This window comes from Heterodontus francisci, chromosome 22, assembly GCF_036365525.1.
Source record: "Heterodontus francisci isolate sHetFra1 chromosome 22, sHetFra1.hap1, whole genome shotgun sequence".
Classification (NCBI taxonomy): Eukaryota; Metazoa; Chordata; class Chondrichthyes; order Heterodontiformes; family Heterodontidae; genus Heterodontus; species Heterodontus francisci.
In genome coordinates, this window is record NC_090392.1 from 38,888,731 (window position 1) to 38,911,051 (window position 22,321).

The 22,321-nt window shown below is 45.2% G+C and overlaps 6 non-coding genes across 6 annotated transcripts; all 6 read right to left on the reverse strand.

Annotated features, from left to right (window-relative positions):
- Positions 1 to 1,944: 1,944 nt before the first annotated feature.
- On the reverse strand, positions 1,945 to 2,018 carry trnan-auu (transfer RNA asparagine (anticodon AUU)). The gene has a single exon. It is a non-coding gene; the product is annotated as a tRNA-Asn (tRNA).
- Positions 2,019 to 6,358: 4,340 nt separating this feature from the next.
- Positions 6,359 to 6,432, reverse strand: trnan-auu (transfer RNA asparagine (anticodon AUU)). The gene has a single exon. It is a non-coding gene; the product is annotated as a tRNA-Asn (tRNA).
- A 4,335-nt stretch (positions 6,433 to 10,767) lies between these two features.
- On the reverse strand, positions 10,768 to 10,844 carry trnan-guu (transfer RNA asparagine (anticodon GUU)). Its single transcript has one exon. It is a non-coding gene; the product is annotated as a tRNA-Asn (tRNA).
- A 2,132-nt stretch (positions 10,845 to 12,976) lies between these two features.
- On the reverse strand, positions 12,977 to 13,050 carry trnan-guu (transfer RNA asparagine (anticodon GUU)). Its single transcript has one exon. It is a non-coding gene; the product is annotated as a tRNA-Asn (tRNA).
- Positions 13,051 to 17,384: 4,334 nt separating this feature from the next.
- On the reverse strand, positions 17,385 to 17,458 carry trnan-guu (transfer RNA asparagine (anticodon GUU)). Its single transcript has one exon. It is a non-coding gene; the product is annotated as a tRNA-Asn (tRNA).
- A 2,055-nt stretch (positions 17,459 to 19,513) lies between these two features.
- trnan-guu (transfer RNA asparagine (anticodon GUU)) lies at positions 19,514 to 19,587 on the reverse strand. The gene has a single exon. It is a non-coding gene; the product is annotated as a tRNA-Asn (tRNA).
- Positions 19,588 to 22,321: the final 2,734 nt, after the last annotated feature.

The window sequence follows — 22,321 nt, forward strand, 5'->3', positions numbered from 1 at the left end:
GTCGGAGAACCATTTCACAAGGGGACAATGTCAAAACGGTTGCGGCAATTCAACAATTGTACGAAGCACAAAACAGAGCTCATTTAACAATGTCACACTGTTCTGCTGCGGAAATCTTTCCCCTGACAGACAAACTCTCCAGGCCACAGTTCCACCCTATCCCAGACCTTGCCCCTTCGCCTTTCCCTCTGCCTCTGCACTCGCTTTATACCTGTTCAATCTCTAACCTTTATCCAGTTGTGAAGAAAGGCTACCCACCAGAAAGTCTAACACTGTTTGTCTTTCCAGATGTGCTGCCTGAGTTGCTGCGCATTTCCTGCATTTTCTCTTTTCATTTCAGATTTCCAGCATCCACCGTTCGTTTGCTTTTGCACTCACAATGTTGACGGTTCATCTCCAGGTAGCTACCGTTAGACCCGGTTTCCCAGGCAAAGAGGCTTTTATTGAGGATACTGCCACATGGCAAAAGGCCAATCTGCACCCATGCCCTTTTAACCGACAGACTAAGCTTGGAATCTTCCACACCTGAGGGGCAGGTTCTGACACACAGTAAACTGCGACCTGGTAGGTGATTCAATCTGGGCTGGGTGGAGCATGACTTGATTGACAAGCCTCGTGCTATATCAGAACTGGCCGGAGCCAGTGCTCCCCCTTTCGCTACTGGAATGGATATGTGCAGTCAGGATGGTGAACGTCTCTGGTTTTAAGATCTATCGTGCTCGACAGGTATTTTAAATGAATGGCGGGACTGAGTGAGATTGTGTGTGCGTGTCTGAACCGTGTTGTGGGACTGTGTAAGTTTGTGTATGTCTCTGAACCGTGCTGTGGGACCGTGTGAGTTTGTGTGTGGCTTTGCAGCGTGTTGTGGGACGCTGCGAGTTTAATGTGTCTCTGAACGGTGTTCTGGGACTGTGTGAGTTTATCTGCGGGTTTCTGAACCGTTTTGTCGGACTGTGTGAGTTTGTGTGCGTGTTTCTGAACCGTGTTGTGGCATTGTGTGAGTTTATGTGTACTTTCTGCTTATTTATTGCTCTCTTACTTTGCTTTGACACATAGAAAAATGTATACACAACACAGATGCACACAAATACATTGAGAAGTAACACACACACACACACACACACATTTATTCAGAACGAGCACACTGATACACCCATAATACTCAAGTGCACAATATTTATATATTTAGAACCTGATATATATCATCAAAATAAAAGGAGATTTACAACTGACACACTCACAATGCATCGCCCTCATAACATCAAGACTCACAGTTTCGATAGAACCATGACAGCCACAGACACACACACACGCTTTATATTGCCATATGGTCCAGTTTGAAGTTTTAAGAAAAGTCTGTACAACAAAAATTGAAAGAGATTTCACAAGTTGCCCGTCCTGTTGAGTATTTGCAGCGATTTCCCACTCTCACAGCAGTGATTCTGAGTCACGATGTGTGGAATTGGATTTGAAAACTGAAGAAAATTCAGCGCTTGGTGCTCAGCTGTCACGAGCAATTCCACACCTGCTTTGATCAGCTGTTAGCAGTGGACTGGAACAATGTCAGCCAGGGACTTTTAGTGTACATCAATAAAAGTGAACTTATTTGATGCAGGTAAAATATCATTAAAATGGTCCACCGCATTCAACTTGTTTTCCCTAATCCCAGCGGTGGAACAGTCCCAGATTGTGCAGCCATTGAATGAATTTGCATTGCTTTTTTCGAAGCCCGACCGACCTTAATATATTTAGCATGTGTTCGACGTCTGTGCATGGTTTTTGCTCATTTCATTGAAAATTGCTTGTCATGAATGCATGGAAACAGTCAGGTAATGGATCAGAGCAGCGTTGTTAAATAATCAGGAAAAGAAGACACCAATGCAAACACAGAGAGTAGAACAAGCACGTCCAGAGGCGCTAAGTGAAACGCTCAGTAACGGCCGACGTCTCCGGGTGGGCTTAAACCACCAATCTTTCGGTTAATAGCCGAACGCGCTTGCCAATTGCACCACAGAGACGACCACAGCAAATTCACGCAAGACACTGCAAACCAGTGTTTCAATGAATTCGAGTCTCAGGTCGTGTGAGCTGGAATCCTGCCAGTCATCAGCTTTTCCAGATCGACGCTGCGGGATGGTATCTGTTCATCTCTGCCATCTGGTGGTACAAATCAAAATTTCTCCCCAGCACTTATTCCGTCAGTCGGAGAACCATTTCACAAGGGGACAATGTCAAAACGGTTGCGGCAATTCAACAATTGTACGAAGCACAAAACAGAGCTCATTTAACAATGTCACACTGTTCTGCTGCGGAAATCTTTCCCCTGACCGACAAACTCTCCAGGCCACAGTTCCACCCTATCCCAGACCTTGCCCCTTCGCCTTTCCCTCTGCCTCTGCACTCGCTTTATACCTGTTCAATCTCTAACCTTTATCCAGTTGTGAAGAAAGGCTACCCACCAGAAAGTCTAACACTGTTTGTCTTTCCAGATGTGCTGCCTGAGTTGATGCGCATTTCCTGCATTTTCTCTTTTCATTTCAGATTTCCAGCATCCGCCATTCGTTTGCTTTTGCACTCACAATGTTGACTGTTCGTCTCCAGGTAGCTACCGTTAGACCCGGTTTCCCAGGCAAAGAGGCTTTTATTGAGGATACTGCCACATGGCAAAAGGCCAATCTGCCCCCATGCCCTTTTAACCGACAGACTAAGCTTGGAATCTTCCACACCTGAGGGGCAGGTTCTGACACACAGTAAACTGCGACCTGGTAGGTGACTCAATCTGGGCTGGGTGGAGCATGACTTGATTGACAAGCCTCGTGCTATATCAGAACTGGCCGGAGCCAGTGCTCCCCCTTTCGCTACTGGAATGGATATGTGCAGTCAGGATGGTGAACGTCTCTGGTTTTAAGATCTATCGTGCTCGACAGGTATTTTAAATGAACGGCGGGACTGAGTGAGATTGTGTGTGCGTGTCTGAACCGTGTTGTGGGACTGTGTAAGTTTGTGTATGTCTCTGAACCGTGCTGTGGGACCGTGTGAGTTTGTGTGTGGCTTTGCAGCGTGTTGTGGGACGCTGTGAGTTTAATGTGTCTCTGAACGGTGTTCTAGGACTGTGTGAGTTTGTCTGCGGGTTTCTGAACCGTTTTGTCGGACTGTGTGAGTTTGTGTGCGTGTTTCTGAACCGTGTTGTGGCATTGTGTGAGTTTATGTGTACTTTCTGCTTATTTATTGCTCTCTTACTTTGCTTTGACACATAGAAAAATGTATACACAACACAGATACACACAAATACATTGAGAAGTAACACACGCACACACACACACACATTTATTCAGAATGAGCACACTGATACACCCATAATACTCAAGTCCTCAATATTTATATATTTAGAACCTGATATATATTACCAAAATAAAAGGAGTTTTACAACTGACACACTCACAATGCATCGCCCTCATAACATCAAGACTCACAGTTTCGATAGAACCATGACAGCCACAGCCACAGACACACACACACGCTTTATATTGCCATATGGTCCAGTTTGAAGTTTTAAGAAAAGTCTGTACAACAAAAATTGAAAAGGTTTTCACAAGTTTCCCGTCCTGTTGAGTATTTGCAGCGATTTCCCACTCTCACAGCAGTGATTCTGAGTCACGATGTGTGGAATTGGATTGGAAAACTGAAGAAAATTCAGCGCTTGGTGCTCAGCTGTCACGAGCAATACCACACCTGCTTTGATCAGCTGTTAGCAGTGGACTGGAACAATGTCAGCCAGGGACATTTAGTGTACATCAATAAAAGTGAACTTATTTGATGCAGGTAAAATATCATTAAAATGGTCCACCGCATTCAACTTGTTTTCCCTAATCCCAGCGGTGGAACAGTCCCAGATTGTGCAGCCATTGAATGAATTTGCATTGCTTTTTTCGAAGCCCGACCGACCTTAATATATTTAGCATGGGTTCGACGTCTGTGCATGGTTTTTGCTCATTTCATTGAAAATTGCTTATCATGAATGCATGGAAACAGTCAGGTAATGGATCAGAGCAGCGTTGTTAAATAATCAGGAAAAGAAGACACCAATGCAAACAGAGAGTAGAACAAAAACGTCCATGGGCGCTAAGTGAAACGCTCAATAAGCGCCGACATCCTTGGGTCTGCTTGAACCACCAACTTGACAGTTAATAGCCGAACGCGCTAGCCAATTGCGCCACAGAGACGACCACAGCAAAATCACGCAAGACACTGCAAACCAGTGTTTCAATGAATTCGAGTCTCAGGTCGTGTGAGCTGGAGAATCCTGCCAGTCATCAGCTTTTCCAGATCGACGCTGTGGGATGGTATCTGTTTATCTCTGCCATCTGGTGGGACAAATCAAAATTTCTCCCCAGCACTTTTTCCGTCAGTTGGAGAACCATTTCACAAGGGGACAATGTCAAAACGGTTGCGGCAATTCAACAATTGTACGAAGCACAAAACAGAGCTCATTTAACAATGTCACACTGTTCTGCTGCGGAAATCTTTCCCCTGACAGACAAACTCTCCAGGCCACAGTTCCACCCTATCCCACACCTTGCCCCTTCGCCTTTTCCTCTGCCTCTGCACTCGCTTTATACCTGTTCAATCTCTAACCTTTATCCAGTTGTGAAGAAAGGCTACCAACCAGAAAGTCTAACACTGTTTGTCTTTCCAGATGTGCTGCCTGAGTTGCTGCGCATTTCCTGCATTTTCTCTCTTCATTTCAGATTTCCAGCATCCACCATTCGTTTGCTTTTGCACTCACAATGTTGACGGTTCGTCTCCAGGTAGCTACCGTTAGACCCGGTTTCCCAGGCAAAGAGGCTTTTATTGAGGATACTGCCACATGGCAAAAGGCCAATCTGCCCCCATGCCCTTTTAACCGACAGACTAAGCTTGGAATCTCCCACACCTGAGGGGCAGGTTCTGACACACAGTAAACTGCGACCTGGTAGGTGACTCAATCTGGGCTGGGTGGAGCATGACTTGATTGACAAGCCTCGTGCTATATCAGAACTGGCCGGAGCCAGTGCTCCCCCTTTCGCTACTGGAATGGATATGTGCAGTCAGGATGGTGAACGTCTCTGGTTTTAAGATCTATCGAGCTCGACAGGTATTTTAAATGAACGGCGGGACTGAGTGAGATTGTGTGTACGTGTCTGAACCGTGTTGTGGGACTGTGTAAGTTTGTGTATGTCTCTGAACCGTGCTGTGGGACCGTGTGAGTTTGTGTGTGGCTTTGCAGCGTGTTGTGGGACGCTGTGAGTTTAATGTGTCTCTGAACGGTGTTCTAGGACTGTGTGAGTTTGTCTGCGGGTTTCTGAACTGTTTTGTCGGACTGTGTGAGTTTGTGTGCATGTTTCTGAACCGTGTTGTGGCATTGTGTGAGTTTATGTGTACTTTCTGCTTATTTATTGCTCTCTTACTTTGCTTTGACACATAGAAAAATGTATACACAACACAGATACACACAAATACATTGAGAAGTAACACACGCACACACACACACACATTTATTCAGAATGAGCACACTGATACACCCAAAATACTCAAGTGCACAATATTTATATATTTAGAACCTGATATATATCATCAAAATAAAAGGAGATTTACAACTGACACACTCACAATGCATCGCCCTCATAACATCAAGACTCACAGTTTCGATAGAACCATGACAGCCACAGCCACAGACACACACACACGCTTCATATTGCCATATGGTCCAGATTGAAGTTTTAGGAAAAGTCTGTACAACAAAAATTGAAAGAGTTTTCACAAGTTGCCCGTCCTGTTGAGTATTTGCAGCGATTTCCCACTCTCACAGCAGTGATTCTGAGTCACGATGTGTGGAATTGGATTTGAAAACTGAAGAAAATTCAGCGCTTGGTGCTCAGCTGTCACGAGCAATTCCACACCTGCTTTGATCAGCTGTTAGCAGTGGGCTGGAACAATGTCAGCCAGGGACTTTTAGTGTACATCAATAAAAGTGAACTTATTTGATGCAGGTAAAATATCATTAAAATGGTCCACCGCATTCAACTTGTTTTCCCTAATCCCAGCGGTGGAACAGTCCCAGATTGTGCAGCCATTGACTGAATTTGCATTGCTTTTTTTGAAGCCCGACCGACCTTAATATATTTAGCATGGGTTCGACGTCTGTGCATGGTTTTTGCTCATTTCATTGAAAATTGCTTATCATGAATGCATGGAAACAGTCAGGTGATGGATCAGAGCAGCGTTGTTCAATAATCAGGAAAAGAAGACATCAATGCAAACACAGAGAGTAGAACAAGCACGTCCAGAGGCGCTAAGTGAAACGCTCAGAAACGGCCGACGTCTCCGGGTGGGCTTAAACCACCAATCTTTTGGTTAATAGCCGAACGCGCTTGCCAATTGCGCCACAGAGACGACCACAGCAAATTCACGCAAGACACTGCAAACCAGTGTTTCAATGAATTCGAGTCTCAGGTCGTGTGAGCTGGAGAATCCTGCCAGTCGTCAGCTTTTCCAGATCGACGCTGCGGGATGGTATCTGTTTATCTCTGCCATCTGGTGGTACAAATCAAAATTTCTCCCCAGCACTTTTTCCGTCAGTCGGAGAACCATTTCACAAGGGGACAATGTCAAAACGGTTGCGGCAATTCAACAATTGTACGAAGCACAAAACAGAGCTCATTTAACAATGTCACACTGTTCTGCTGCGGAAATCTTTCCCCTGACAGACAAACTCTCCAGGCCACAGTTCCACCCTATCCCAGACCTTGCCCCTTCGCCTTTCCCTCTGCCTCTGCACTCGCTTTATACCTGTTCAATCTCTAACCTTTATCCAGTTGTGAAGAAAGGCTACCCACCAGAAAGTCTAACACTGTTTGTCTTTCCAGATGTGCTGCCTGAGTTGCTGCGCATTTCCTGCATTTTCTCTTTTCATTTCAGATTTCCAGCATCCGCCATTCGTTTGCTTTTGCACTCACAATGTTGACTGTTCGTCTCCAGGTAGCTACCGTTAGACCCGGTTTCCCAGGCAAAGAGGCGTTTATTGAGGATACTGCCACATGGCAAAAGGCCAATCTGCCCCCATGCCCTTTTAACCGACAGACTAAGCTTGGAATCTTCCACACCTGAGGGGCAGGTTCTGACACACAGTAAACTGCAACCTGGTAGGTGACTCAATCTGGGCTGGGTGGAGCATGACTTGATTGACAAGCCTCGTGCTATATCAGAACTGGCCGGAGCCAGTGCTCCCCCTTTCGCTTCTGGAATGGATATGTGCAGTCAGGATGGTGAACGTCTCTGGTTTTAAGATCTATCGTGCTCGACAGGTATTTTAAATGAACGGTGGGACTGAGTGAGATTGTGTGTGCGTGTCTGAACCGTGTTGTGGGACTGTGTAAGTTTGTGTATGTCTCTGAACCGTGCTGTGGGACCGTGTGAGTTTGTGTGTGGCTTTGCAGCGTGTTGTGGGACGCTGTGAGTTTAATGTGTCTCTGAACGGTGTTCTAGGACTGTGTGAGTTTGTCTGCGGGTTTCTGAACCGTTTTGTCGGACTGTGTGAGTTTGTGTGCGTGTTTCTGAACCGTGTTGTGGCATTGTGTGCGTTTATGTGTACTTTCTGCTTATTTATTGCTCTCTTACTTTGCTTTGACACATAGAAAAATGTATACACAACACAGATACACACAAATACATTGAGAAGTAACACACGCACACACACACACACATTTATTCAGAATGAGCACACTGATACACCCATAATACTCAAGTGCTCAATATTTATATATTTAGAACCTGATATATATTATCAAAATAAAAGGAGTTTTACAACTGACACACTCGCAATGCATCGCCCTCATAACATCAAGACTCACAGTTTCGATAGATCCATGACAGCCACAGCCACAGACACACACACACGCTTTATATTGCCATATGGTCCAGTTTGAAGTTTTAAGAAAAGTCTGTACAACAAAAATTGAAAAGGTTTTCACAAGTTTCCCGTCCTGTTGAGTATTTGCAGCGATTTCCCACTCTCACAGCAGTGATTCTGAGTCACGATGTGTGGAATTGGATTTGAAAACTGAAGAAAATTCAGCGCTTGGTGCTCAGCTGTCACGAGCAATACCACACCTGCTTTGATCAGCTGTTAGCAGTGGACTGGAACAATGTCAGCCAGGGACTTTTAGTGTACATCAATAAAAGTGAACTTATTTGATGCAGGTAAAATATCATTAAAATGGTCCACCGCATTCAACTTGTTTTCCCTAATCCCAGCGGTGGAACAGTCCCAGATTGTGCAGCCATTGAATGAATTTGCATTGCTTTTTTCGAAGCCCGACCGACCTTAATATATTTAGCATGGGTTCGACGTCTGTGCATGGTTTTTGCTCATTTCATTGAAAATTGCTTATCATGAATGCATGGAAAGAGTCAGGTAATAGATCAGATCAGCGTTGTTAAATAATCAGGAAAAGAAGACACCAATGCAAACACAGAGAGTAGAACAAGCACGTCCAGGGGCGCTAAATGAAACACTCAATAAGGGCCGACGTCCCTGGGTGGGATTGAACCACAAACTTTTCGGTTAACAGCCGAACCCGCTAGCCAATTGCGCCACAGAGACGACCACAGCAGAATCACGCAAGACACTGCAAACCAGTGTTTCAATGAATTCGAGTCTCAGGTCGTGTGAGCTGGAGAATCCTGCCAGTCATCAGCTTTTCCAGATCGACGCTGCGGGATGGTATCTGTTTATCTCTGCCATCTGGTGGTACAAATCAAAATTTCTCCCCAGCACTTTTTCCGTCAGTCGGAGAACCATTTCACAAGGGGACAATGTCAAAACGGTTGCGGCAATTCAACAGTTGTACGAAGCACAAAACAGAGCTCATTTAACAATGTCACACTGTTCTGCTGCGGAAATCTTTCCCCTGACAGACAAACTCTCCAGGCCACAGTTCCACCCTATCCCACACCTTGCCCCTTCGCCTTTCCCTCTGCCTCTGCACTCGCTTTATACCTGTTCAATCTCTAACCTTTATCCAGTTGTGAAGAAAGGCTACCCACCAGAAAGTCTAACACTGTTTGTCTTTCCAGATGTGCTGCCTGAGTTGCTGCGCATTTCCTGCATTTTCTCTTTTCATTTCAGATTTCCAGCATCCACCATTCGTTTGCTTTTGCACTCACAATGTTGACGGTTCGTCTCCAGGTAGCTACCGTTAGACCCGGTTTCCCAGGCAAAGAGGCTTTTATTGAGGATACTGCCACATGGCAAAAGGCCAATCTGCCCCCATGCCCTTTTAACCGACAGACTAAGCTTGGAATCTCCCACACCTGAGGGGCAGGTTCTGACACACAGTAAACTGCGACCTGGTAGGTGACTCAATCTGGGCTGTGTGGAGCATGACTTGATTGACAAGCCTCGTGCTATATCAGAACTGGCCGGAGCCAGTGCTCCGCCTTTCGCTACTGGAATGGATATGTGCAGTCAGGATGCTGAACGTCTCTGGTTTTAAGATCTATCGTGCTCGACAGGTATTTTAAATGAACGGCGGGACTGAGTGAGATTGTGTGTGCGTGTCTGAACCGTGTTGTGGGACTGTGTAAGTTTGTGTATGTCTCTGAACCGTGCTGTGGGACCGTGTGAGTTTGTGTGTGGCTTTGCAGCGTGTTGTGGGACGCTGTGAGTTTAATGTGTCTCTGAACGGTGTTCTCGGACTGTGTGATTTTGTCTGCGGGTTTCTGAACCGTTTTGTCGGACTGTGTGAGTTTGTGTGCATGTTTCTGAACCGTGTTGTGGCATTGTGTGAGTTTATGTGTACTTTCTGCTTATTTATTGCTCTCTTACTTTGCTTTGACACATAGAAAAATGTATACACAACACAGATACACACAAATACATTGAGAAGTAACACACGCACACACATTTATTCAGAATGAGCACACTGACACACCCATAATACTCAAGTGCACAATATTTATATATTTAGAACCTGATATATATTATCAAAATAAAAGGAGATTTACAACTGACACACTCACAATGCATCGCCCTCATAACATCAAGACTCACAGTTTCGATAGAACCATGACAGCCACAGCCACAGACACACACACACGCTTTATATTGCCATATGGTCCAGTTTGAAGTTTTAAGAAAAGTCTGTACAACAAAAATTGAAAGAGTTTTCACAAGTTGCCCGTCCATTTGAGTATTTGCAGCGATTTCCCACTCTCACAGCAGTGATTCTGAGTCACGATGTGTGGAATTGGATTTGAAAACTGAAGAAAATTCAGCGCTTGGTGCTCAGCTGTCACGAGCAATTCCACACCTGCTTTGATCAGGTGTTAGCAGTGGACTGGAACAATGTCAGCCAGGGACTTTTAGAGTACATCAATAAAAGTGAACTTATTTGATGCAGGTAAAATATCATTAAAATGGTCCACCGCATTCAACTTGTTTTCCCTAATCCCAGCGGTGGAACAGTCCCAGATTGTGCAGCCATTGAATGAATTTGCATTGCTTTTTCGAAGCCCGACCGACATTAATATATTTAGCATGGGTTCGACGTCTGTGCATGGTTTTTGCTCATTTCATTGAAAATTGCTTATCATGAATGCATGGAAACAGTCAGGTAATGGATCAGAGCAGCGTTGTTAAATAATCAGGAAAAGAAGACACCAATGCAAACACAGAGAGTGGAACAAGCATTTCCAGGGGCGCTAAGTGAAACGCTCAATAAGGGCCGACGTCGCTGGGTGAGCTTGAACCACCAACCTTTCGGTTAACAACCGAACGCGCTAGCCAATTGCGCCACAGAGACGACCACAGTCGAATCACCCAAGACACTGCAAACCAGTGTTTCAATGAATTCGAGTCTCAGGTCGTGTGAGCTGGAGAATCCTGCCAGTCATCAGCTTTTCCAGATCGACGCTGCGGGATGGTATCTGTTTATCTCTGCCATCTGGTGGTACAAATCATAATTTCTCCCCAGCACTTTTTCCGTCAGTCAGAGAACCATTTCACAAGGGGACAATGTCAAAACGGTTGCGGCAATTCAACAATTGTACGAAGCACAAAACAGAGCTCATTTAACAATGTCACACTGTTCTGCTGCGGAAATCTATCCCCTGTCAGACAAACTCTCCAGGCCACAGTTCCACCCTATCCCAGACCCTGCCCCTTCGCCTTGCCCTCTGCCTCTGCACTCGCTTTATGCCTGTTCAATCTCTAACCTTTATCCAGTTGTGAAGAAAGGCTACCCACCAGAAAATCTAACACTGTTTGTCTTTCCAGATGTGCTGCCTGAGTTGCTGCGCATTTCCTGCATTTTCTCTTTTCATTTCTGATTTCCAGCATCCACCATTCGTTTGCTTTTGCACTCACAATTTTGACGGTTTGTCTCCAGGTAGCTACCGTTAGACCCGGTTTCCCAGGCAAAGAGGCTTTTATTGAGGATACTGCCACATGGCAAAAGGCCAATCTGCCCCCATGCCCTTTTAACCGACAGACTAAGCTTGGAATCTTCCACACCTGAGGGGCAGGTTCTGACAAACAGTAAACTGCGACCTGGTAGGTGACTCAATCTGGGCTGGGTGGAGCATGACTTGATTGACAAGCCTCGTGCTATATCAGAACTGGCCGGAGCCAGTGCTCCCCCTTTCGCTACTGGAATGGATATGTGCAGTCAGGATGGTGAACGTCTCTGGTTTTAAGATCTATCGTGCTCGACAGGTATTTTAAATGAACGGCGGGACTGAGTGAGATTGTGTGTGCGTGTCTGAACCGTGTTGTGTGACTGTGTAAGTTTGTGTATGTCTCTGAACCGTGCTGTGGGACCGTGTGAGTTTGTGTGTGGCTTTGCAGCGTGTTGTGGGACGCTGTGAGTTTAATGTGTCTCTGAACGGTGTTCTAGGACTGTGTGAGTTTGTCTGCGGGATTCTGAACCGTTTTGTCGGACTGTGTGAGTTTGTGTGCGTTTTTCTGAACCGTGTTGTGGCATTGTGTGCGTTTATGTGTACTTTCTGCTTATTTATTGCTCTCTTACTTTGCTTTGACACATAGAAAAATGTATACACAACACAGATACTCACAAATACATTGAGAAGTAACACACGCACACACACACACACATTTATTCAGAATGAGCACACTGATACACCCATAATACTCAAGTGCTCAATATTTATATATTTAGAACCTGATATATATTATCAAAATAAAAGGAGTTTTACAACTGACACACTCGCAATGCATCGCCCTCATAACATCAAGACTCACAGTTTCGATAGATCCATGACAGCCACAGCCACAGACACACACACACGCTTTATATTGCCATATGGTCCAGTTTGAAGTTTTAAGAAAAGTCTGTACAACAAAAATTGAAAGGGTTTTCACAAGTTACCCGTCCTGTTGAGTATTTGCAGCGATTTCCCACTCTCACAGCAGTGATTCTGAGTCACGATGTGTGGAATTGGATTTGAAATCTGAAGAAAATTCAGCGCTTGGTGCTCAGCTGTCACGAGCAATACCACACCTGCTTTGATCAGCTGTTAGCAGTGGACTGGAACAATGTCAGCCAGGGACTTTTAGTGTACATCAATAAAAGTGAACTTATTTGATGCAGGTAAAATATCATGAAAATGGTCCACCGCATTCAACTTGTTTTCCCTAATCCCAGCGGTGGAACAGTCCCAGATTGTGCAGCCATTGAATGAATTTGCATTGCTTTTTTCGAAGCCCGACCGACCTTAATATATTTAGCATGGGTTCGACGTCTGTGCATGGTTTTTGCTCATTTCATTGAAAATTGCTTATCATGAATGCATGGAAACAGTCAGGTAATAGATCAGAGCAGCGTTGTTAAATAATCAGGAAAAGAAGACACCAATGCAAACACGGAGAGTAGAACAAGCACGTCCAGGGGCGCTAAATGAAATGCTCAATAAGGGCCGACGTCCCTGGGTGGGATTGAACCACAAACACTTCGATTAACAGCCGAACGCGCTAGCCAATTGCGCCACAGAGACGACCAGAGCAAAATCACGCAAGACACTGCAAACCAGTGTTTCAATGAATTCGAGTCTCAGGTCGTGTGAGCTGGAGAATCCTGCCAGTCATCAGCTTTTCCAGATCGACGCTGCGGGATGGTATCTGTTTATCTCTGCCATCTAGTGGTACAAATCAAAATTTCTCCCCAGCACTTTTTCCGTCAGTCGGAGAACCATTTCACAAGGGGACAATGTCAAAACGGTTGCGGCAATTCAACAGTTGTACGAAGCACAAAACAGAGCTCATTTAACAATGTCACACTGTTCTGCTGCGGAAATCTTTCCCCTGACAGACAAACTCTCCAGGCCACAGTTCCACCCTATCCCACACCTTGCCCCTTCGCCTTTCCCTCTGCCTCTGCACTCGCTTTATACCTGTTCAATCTCTAACCTTTATCCAGTTGTGAAGAAAGGCTACCCACCAGAAAGTCTAACACTGTTTGTCTTTCCAGATGTGCTGCCTGAGTTGCTGCGCATTTCCTGCATTTTCTTTTTTCATTTCAGATTTCCAGCATCCACCATTCGTTTGCTTTTGCACTCACAATGTTGACGGTTCATCTCCAGGTAGCTACCGTTAGACCCGGTTTCCCAGGCAAAGAGGCTTTTATTGAGGATACTGCCACATGGCAAAAGGCCAATCTGCCCCCATGCCCTTTTAACCGACAGACTAAGCTTGGAATCTCCCACACCTGAGGGGCAGGTTCTGACACACAGTAAACTGCGACCTGGTAGGTGACTCAATCTGGGCTGGGTGGAGCATGACTTGATTGACAAGCCTCGTGCTATATCAGAACTGGCCGGAGCCAGTGCTCCGCCTTTCCCTACTGGAATGGATATGTGCAGTCAGGATGGTGAACGTCTCTGGTTTTAAGATCTATCGTGCTCGACAGGTATTTTAAATGAACGGCGGGACTGAGTGAGATTGTGTGTGCGTGTCTGAACCGTGTTGTGGGACTGTGTAAGTTTGTGTATGTCTCTGAACCGTGCTGTGGGACCGTGTGAGTTTGTGTGTGGCTTTGCAGCGTGTTGTGGGACGCTGTGAGTTTAATGTGTCTCTGAACGGTGTTCTAGGACTGTGTGATTTTGTCTGCGGGTTTCTGAACCGTTTTGTCGGACTGTGTGAGTTTGTGTGCGTGTTTCTGAACCGTGTTGTGGCATTGTGTGAGTTTATGTGTACTTTCTGCTTATTTATTGCTCTCTTACTTTGCTTTGACACATAGAAAAATGTATACACAACACAGATACACACAAATACATTGAGAAGTAACACACGCACACACATTTATTCAGAATGAGCACACTGATACACCCATAATACTCAAGTGCACAATATTTATATATTTAGAACCTGATATATATTATCAAAATAAAAGGAGATTTACAACTGACACACTCACAATGCATCGCCCTCATAACATCAAGACTCACAGTTTCGATAGAACCATGACAGCCACAGCCACAGACACACACACACGCTTTATATTGCCATATGGTCCAGTTTGAAGTTTTAAGAAAAGTCTGTACAACTAAAATTGAAAGAGTTTTCACAAGTTGCCCGTCCATTTGAGTATTTGCAGCGATTTCCCACTCTCAGAGCAGTGATTCTGAGTCACGATGTGTGGAATTGGATTTGAAAACTGAAGAAAATTCAGCGCTTGGTGCTCAGCTGTCACGAGCAATTCCACACCTGCTTTGATCAGCTGTTAGCAGTGGACTGGAACAATGTCAGCCAGGGACTTTTAGAGTACATCAATAAAAGTGAACTTATTTGATGCAGGTAAAATATCATTAAAATGGTCCACCGCATTCAACTTGTTTTCCCTAATCCCAGCGGTGGAACAGTCCCAGATTGTGCAGCCATTGAATGAATTTGCATTGCTTTTTCGAAGCCCGACCGACCTTAATATATTTAGCATGGGTTCGACGTCTGTGCATGGTTTTTGCTCATTTCATTGAAAATTGCTTATCATGAATGCATGGAAACAGTCAGGTCATGGATCAGAGCAGCGTTGTTGAATAATCAGGAAAAGGAGACACCAATGCAAACACAGAGAGTAGAACAAGCACGCGCAGGACGCTGACTGAAACGCTCAATGAGGGCCTACGTCGCTGGGTGGGCTTGAACCACCAACTTTTCGGTTAACAACCGAACGTGCTAGCCAATTGCGCCACAGAGACGACCACAGCCGAATCACCCAAGACACGGCAAACCAGTGTTTCAATGAATTCGAGTCTCAGGTCGTGTGAGCTGGAGAATCCTGCCAGTCATCAGCTTTTCCAGATCGACGCTGCGGGATGGTATCTGTTTATCTCTGCCATCTGGTGGTACAAATCAAAATTTCTCCCCAGCACTTTTTCCGTCAGTCGGAGAACCATTTCACAAGGGGACAATGTCAAAACGGTTGCGGCAATTCAACAATTGTACGAAGCACAAAACAGAGCTCATTTAACAATGTCACACTGTTCTGCTGCGGAAATCTATCCCCTGACAGACAAACTCTCCAGGCCACAGTTCCACCCTATCCCAGACCCTGCCCCTTCGCCTTGCCCTCTGCCTCTGCACTCGCTTTATGCCTGTTCAATCTCTAACCTTTATCCAGTTGTGAAGAAAGGCTACCCACCAGAAAGTCTAACACTGTTTGTCTTTCCAGATGTGCTGCCTGAGTTGCTGCGCATTTCCTGCATTTTCTCTTTTCATTTCTGATTTCCAGCATCCACCATTCGTTTGCTTTTGCACTCACAATGTTGACGGTTCGTCTCCAGGTAGCTACCGTTAGACCCGGTTTCCCAGGCAAAGAGGGTTTTATTGAGGATACTGCCACATGGCAAAAGGCCAATCTGCCCCCATGCCCTTTTAACCGACAGACTAAGCTTGGAATCTTCCACACCTGAGGGGCAGGTTCTGACACACAGTAAACTGCGACCTGGTAGGTGACTCAATCTGGGCTGGGTGGAGCATGACTTGATTGACAAGCCTCGTGCTATATCAGAACTGGCCGGAGCCAGTGCTTCCCCTTTCGCTACTGAAATGGATATGTGCAGTCAGGATGGTGAACGTCTCTGGTTTTAAGAACTATGGTGCTCGACAGGTATCTTAAATGAACGGCGGGACTGAGTGAGATTTTGTGTGCGTGTCTGAACCGTGTTGTGGGACTGTGTAAGTTTGCGTATGTCTCTGAACCGTGCTGTGGGACCGTGTGAGTTTTTGTGTGGCTTTGCAGCGTGTTGTGGGACGCTGTGAGTTTAATGTGTCTCTGAACGGTGTTCTAGGACTGTGTGAGCTTGTCTGCGGGTTTCTGAACCGTTTTGTCGGACTGTGTGAGTTTGTGTGCGTGTTTCTGAACCGTGTTGTGGCATTGTGTGAGTTTATGTGTACTTTTTGCTTATTTATTGCTCTCTTACTTTGCTTTGACACATAGAAAAATGTATACACAACACATTTACACACAAATACATTGAGAAGTAACACACGCACACACACACACACATTTATTCAGAATGAGCACACTGATACACCCATAATACTCAAGTGCACAATATTTATATATTTAGAACCTGATATATATTATCAAAATAAAAGGAGATTTACAACTGACACACTCACAATGCATCGCCCTCATAACATCAAGACTCACAGTTTCGATAGAACCATGACAGCCACAGCCACAGACACACACACACGCTTTATATTGCCATATGGACCAGTTTGAAGTTTTAAGAAAAGTCTGTACAACAAAAATTGAAAGGGTTTTCACAAGTTGCCCGTCCTGTTGAGTATTTGCAGCGATTTCCCACTCTCACAGCAGTGATTCTGAGTCACGATGTGTGGAATTGGATTTGAAAACTGAAGAAAATTCAGCGCTTGGTGCTCAGCTGTCACGAGCAATTCCACACCTGCTTTGATCAGCTGTTAGCAGTGGACTGGAACAATGTCAGCCAGGGACTTTTAGTGTACATCAATAAAAGTGAACTTATTTGATGCAGGTAAAATATCATTAAAATGGTCCACCGCATTCAACTTGTTTTCCCTAATCCCAGCGGTGGAACAGTCCCAGATTGTGCAGCCATTGAATGAATTTGCATTGCTTTTTTCGAAGCCCGACCGACCTTAATATATTTAGCATGGGTTCGACGTCTGTGCATGGTTTTTGCTCATTTCATTGAAAATTGCTTATCATGAATGCATGGAAACAGTCAGGTAATGGATCAGAGCAGCGTTGTTAAATAATCAGGAAAAGAAGACACCAATGCAAACACAGAGAGTAGAACAAGCACGTCCAGGGGCGCTAAATGAAACGCTCAATCAGGGCCGACGTCCCTGGGTGGGCTTAAACCACCAACCTTTCGGTTAACAGCCGAACGCGCTAGCCAATTGCGCCACAGAGACGACCACAGCAAAATCACGCAAGACACTGCAAACCAGTGTTTCAATGAATTCGAGTCTCAGGTCGTGTGAGCTGGAGAATCCTGCCAGTCATCAGCTTTTCCAGATCGACGCTGCGGGATGGTATCTGTTTATCTCTGCCATCTGGTGGTACAAATCAAAATTTCTCCCCAGCACTTTTTCCGTCAGTCGGAGAACCATTTCACAAGGGGACAATGTCAAAACGGTTGCGGCAATTCAACAATTGTACGAAGCACAAAACAGAGCTCATTTAACAATGTCACACTGTTCTGCTGCGGAAATCTTTCCCCTGACAGACAAACTCTCCAGGCCACAGTTCCACCCGATCCCAGACCTTGCCCCTTCGCCTTTCCCTCTGCCTCTGCACTCGCTTTATGCCTGTTCAATCTCTAACCTTTATCCAGTTGTGAAGAAAGGCTACCCACCAGAAAGTCTAACACTGTTTGTCTTTCCAGATGTGCTGCCTGAGTTGCTGCGCATTTCCTGCATTTTCTCTTTTCATTTCAGATTTCCAGCATCCACCGTTCGTTTGCTTTTGCACTCACAATGTTGACGGTTCGTCTCCAGGTAGCTACCGTTAGACCCGGTTTCCCAGGCAAAGAGGCTTTTATTGAGGATACTGCCACATGGCAAAAGGCCAATCTGCCCCCATGCCCTTTTAACCGACAGACTAAGCTTGGAATCTTCCACACCTGAGGGGCAGGTTCTGACACACAGTAAACTGCGACCTGGTAGGTGACTCAATCTGGGCTGGGTGGAGCATGACTTGTTTGACAAGCCTCGTGCTATATCAGAACTATGGTGCTCGTCAGGTATCTTAAATGAACGGCGGGACTGAGTGAGATTTTGCGTGCGTGTCTGAACCGTGTTGTGGGACTGTGTAAGTTTGTGTATGTCTCTGAACCGTGCTGTGGGACCGTGTGAGTTTGTGTGTGGCTTTGCAGCGTGTTGTGGGACGCTGTGAGTTTAATGTGTCTCTGAACGGTGTTCTAGGACTGTGTGAGTTTGTCTGCGGGTTTCTGAACCGTTTTGTCGGACTGTGTGAGTTTGTGTGCGTGTTTCTGAACCGTGTTGTGGCATTGTGTGAGTTTATGTGTACTTTCTGCTTATTTATTGCTCTCTTACTTTGCTTTGACACATAGAAAAATGTTTACACAACACAGATACACACAAATACATTGAGAAGTAACACACGCACACACACACACACATTTATTCAGAATGAGCACACTGATACACCCATAATACTCAAGTGCACAATATTTATATATTTAGAACCTGATATATATTATCAAAATAAAAGGAGATTTACAACTGACACACTCACAATGCATCGCCCTCATAACATCAAGACTCACAGTTTCGATAGAACCATGACAGCCACAGCCACAGACACACACACACGCTTTATATTGCCATATGGACCAGTTTGAAGTTTTAAGAAAAGTCTGTACAACAAAAATTGAAAGAGTTTTCACAAGTTGCCCGTCCTGTTGAGTATTTGCAGCGATTTCCCACTCTCACAGCAGTGATTCTGAGTCACGATGTGTGGAATTGGATTTGAAAACTGAAGAAAATTCAGCACTTGGTGCTCAGCTGTCACGAGCAATTCCACACCTGCTTTGATCAGCTGTTAGCAGTGGACTGGAACAATGTCAGCCAGGGACCTTTAGTGTACATCAATAAAAGTGAACTTATTTGATGCAGGTAAAATATCATTAAAATGGTCCACCGCATTCAACTTGTTTTCCCTAATCCCAGCGGTGGAACAGTCCCAGATTGTGCAGCCATTGAATGAATTTGCATTGCTTTTTTCAAAGCCCGACCGACCTTAATATATTTAGCATGGGTTCGACGTCTGTGCATGGTTTTTGCTCATTTCATTGAAAATTGCTTATCATGAATGCATGGAAACAGTCAGGTAATGGATCATAGCAGCGTTGTTAAATAATCAGGAAAAGAAGACACCAATGCAAACACAGAGAGTAGAACAAGCACGTCCAGGGGGCGCTAAATGAAACGCTCAATCAGGGCCGACGTCCCTGGGTGGGCTTAAACCACCAACCTTTCGGTTAACAGCCGAACACGCTAGCCAATTGCGCCACAGAGACGACCACAGCAAAATCACGCAAGACACTGCAAACCAGTGTTTCAATGAATTCGAGTCTCAGGTCGTGTGAGCTGGAGAATCCTGCCAGTCATCAGCTTTTCCAGATCGACGCTGCGGGATGGTATCTGTTTATCTCTGCCATCTGGTGGTACAAATCAAAATTTCTCCCCAGCACTTTTTCCGTCAGTCGGAGAACCATTTCACAAGGGGACAATGTCAAAACGGTTGCGGCAATTCAACAATTGTACGAAGCACAAAACTGAGCTCATTTAACAATGTCACACTGTTCTGCTGCGGAAATCTTTCCCCTGACAGACAAACTCTCCAGGCCACAGTTCCACCCGATCCCACACCTTGCCCCTTCGCCTTTCCCTCTGCCTCTGCACTCGCTTTATACCTGTTCAATCTCTAACCTTTATCCAGTTGTGAAGAAAGGCTACCCACCAGAAAATCTAACACTGTTTGTCTTTCCAGATGTGCTGCCTGAGTTGCTGCGCATTTCCTGCATTTTCTCTTTTCATTTCAGATTTCCAGCATCCACCGTTCGTTTGCTTTTGCACTCACAATGTTGACGGTTCGTCTCCAGGTAGCTACCGTTAGACCCGGTTTCCCAGGCAAAGAGGCTTTTATTGAGGATACTGCCACATGGCAAAAGGCCAATCTGCCCCCATGCCCTTTTAACCGACAGACAAAGCTTGGAATCTTCCACACCTGAGGGGCAGGTTCTGACTTACAGTAAACTGCGACCTGGTAGGTGACTCAATCTGGGCTGGGTGGAGCATGACTTGATTGACAAGCCTCGTGCTATATCAGAACTGGCCGGAGCCAGTGCTCCCCCTTTCGCTACTGGAATGGATATGTGCAGTCAGGATGGTGAACGTCTCTGGTTTTAAGAACTATGGTGCTCGACAGGTATCTTAAATGAACGGCGGGACTGAGTGAGATTTTGTGTGCGTGTCTGAACCGTGTTGTGGGACTGTTTAAGTTTGTGTATGTCTCTGAACCGTGCTGTGGGACCGTGTGAGTTTGTGTGTGGCTTTGCAGCGTGTTGTGGGACGCTGTGAGTTTAATGTGTCTCTGAATGGTGTTCTTGGACTGTGTGAGTTTGTCTGCGTGTTTCTGAACCGTTTTGTCGGACTGTGTGAGTTTGTGTGCGTGTTTCTGAACCGTGTTGTGGCATTGTGTGAGTTTATGTGTACTTTCTGCTTATTTATTGCTCTCTTACTTTGCTTTGACACATAGAAAAATGTATACACAACACAGATACACACAAATACATTGAGAAGTAACACACGCACACACACACACACATTTATTCAGAATGAGCACACTGAATCACCCATAATACTCAAGTGCACAATATTTATATATTTAGAACATGATATATATTATCAAAATAAAAGGAGATTTACAACTGACACACTCACAATGCATCGCCCTCAGAACATCAGGACTCACAGTTTCGATAGAACCATGACAGCCACAGCCACAGACACACACACACGCTTTATATTGCCATATGGACCAGTTTGAAGTTTTAAGAAAAGTCTGTACAACAAAAATTGAAAGAGTTTTCACAAGTTGCCCGTCCTGTTGAGTATTTGCAGCGATTTCCCACTCTCACAGCAGTGATTCTGAGTCACGATGTGTGGAATTGGATTTGAAAACTGAAGAAAATTCAGCGCTTGGTGCTCAGCTGTCACGAGCAATTCCACACCTGCTTTGATCAGCTGTTAGCAGTGGACTGGAACAATGTCAGCCAGGGACTTTTAGTGTACATCAATAAAAGTGAACTTATTTGATGAAGGTAAAATATCATTAAAATGGTCCACCGCATTCAACTTGTTTTCCCTAATCCCAGCGGTGGAACAGTCCCAGATTGTGCAGCCATTGAATGAATTTGCATTGTTTTTTTCGAAGCCCGACCGACCTTAATATATTTAGCATGGGTTCGACGTCTGTGCATGGTTTTTGCTCATTTCATTGAAAATTGCTTATCATGAATGCATGGAAACAGTCAGGTAATGGATCAGAGCAGCGTTGTTAAATAATCAGGAAAAGAAGACACCAATGCAAACACAGATAGTAGAACAAGCACGCCCAGGACGCTTAGTGAAATGCTCAATAAGGGCCGATGTCGCTGGGTGGGCGTGAAACACCAACTTTTCGCCTAATAGCTGAACGCGCTAGCCAATTGCGCCACAGAGACGACGACAGCCGAATCACCCAAGACACTGCAAACCAGTGTTTCAATGAATTCGAGTCTCAGGTCGTGTGAGCTGGAGAATCCTGCCAGTCATCAGCTTTTCCAGATCGACGCTGCGGGATGGTATCTGTTTATCTCTGCCATCTGGTGGTAGAAATCAAAATTTCTCCCCAGCACTTTTTCCGTCAGTCGGAGAACCATTTCACAAGGGGACAATGTCAAAACGGTTGCGGCAATTCAACAATTGTACGAAGCACAAAACAGAGCTCATTTAACAATGTCACACTGTTCTGCTGCGGAAATCTTTCCCCTGACAGACAAACTCTCCAGGCCACAGTTCCACCCTATCCCAGACCTTGCCCCTTCGCCTTTCCCTCTGCCTCTGCACTCGCTTTATACCTGTTCAATCTCTAACCTTTATCCAGTTGTGAAGAAAGGCTACCCACCAGAAAGTCTAACACTGTTTGTCTTTCCAGATGTGCTGCCTGAGTTGCTGCGCATTTCCTGCATTTTCTCTTTTCATTTCAGA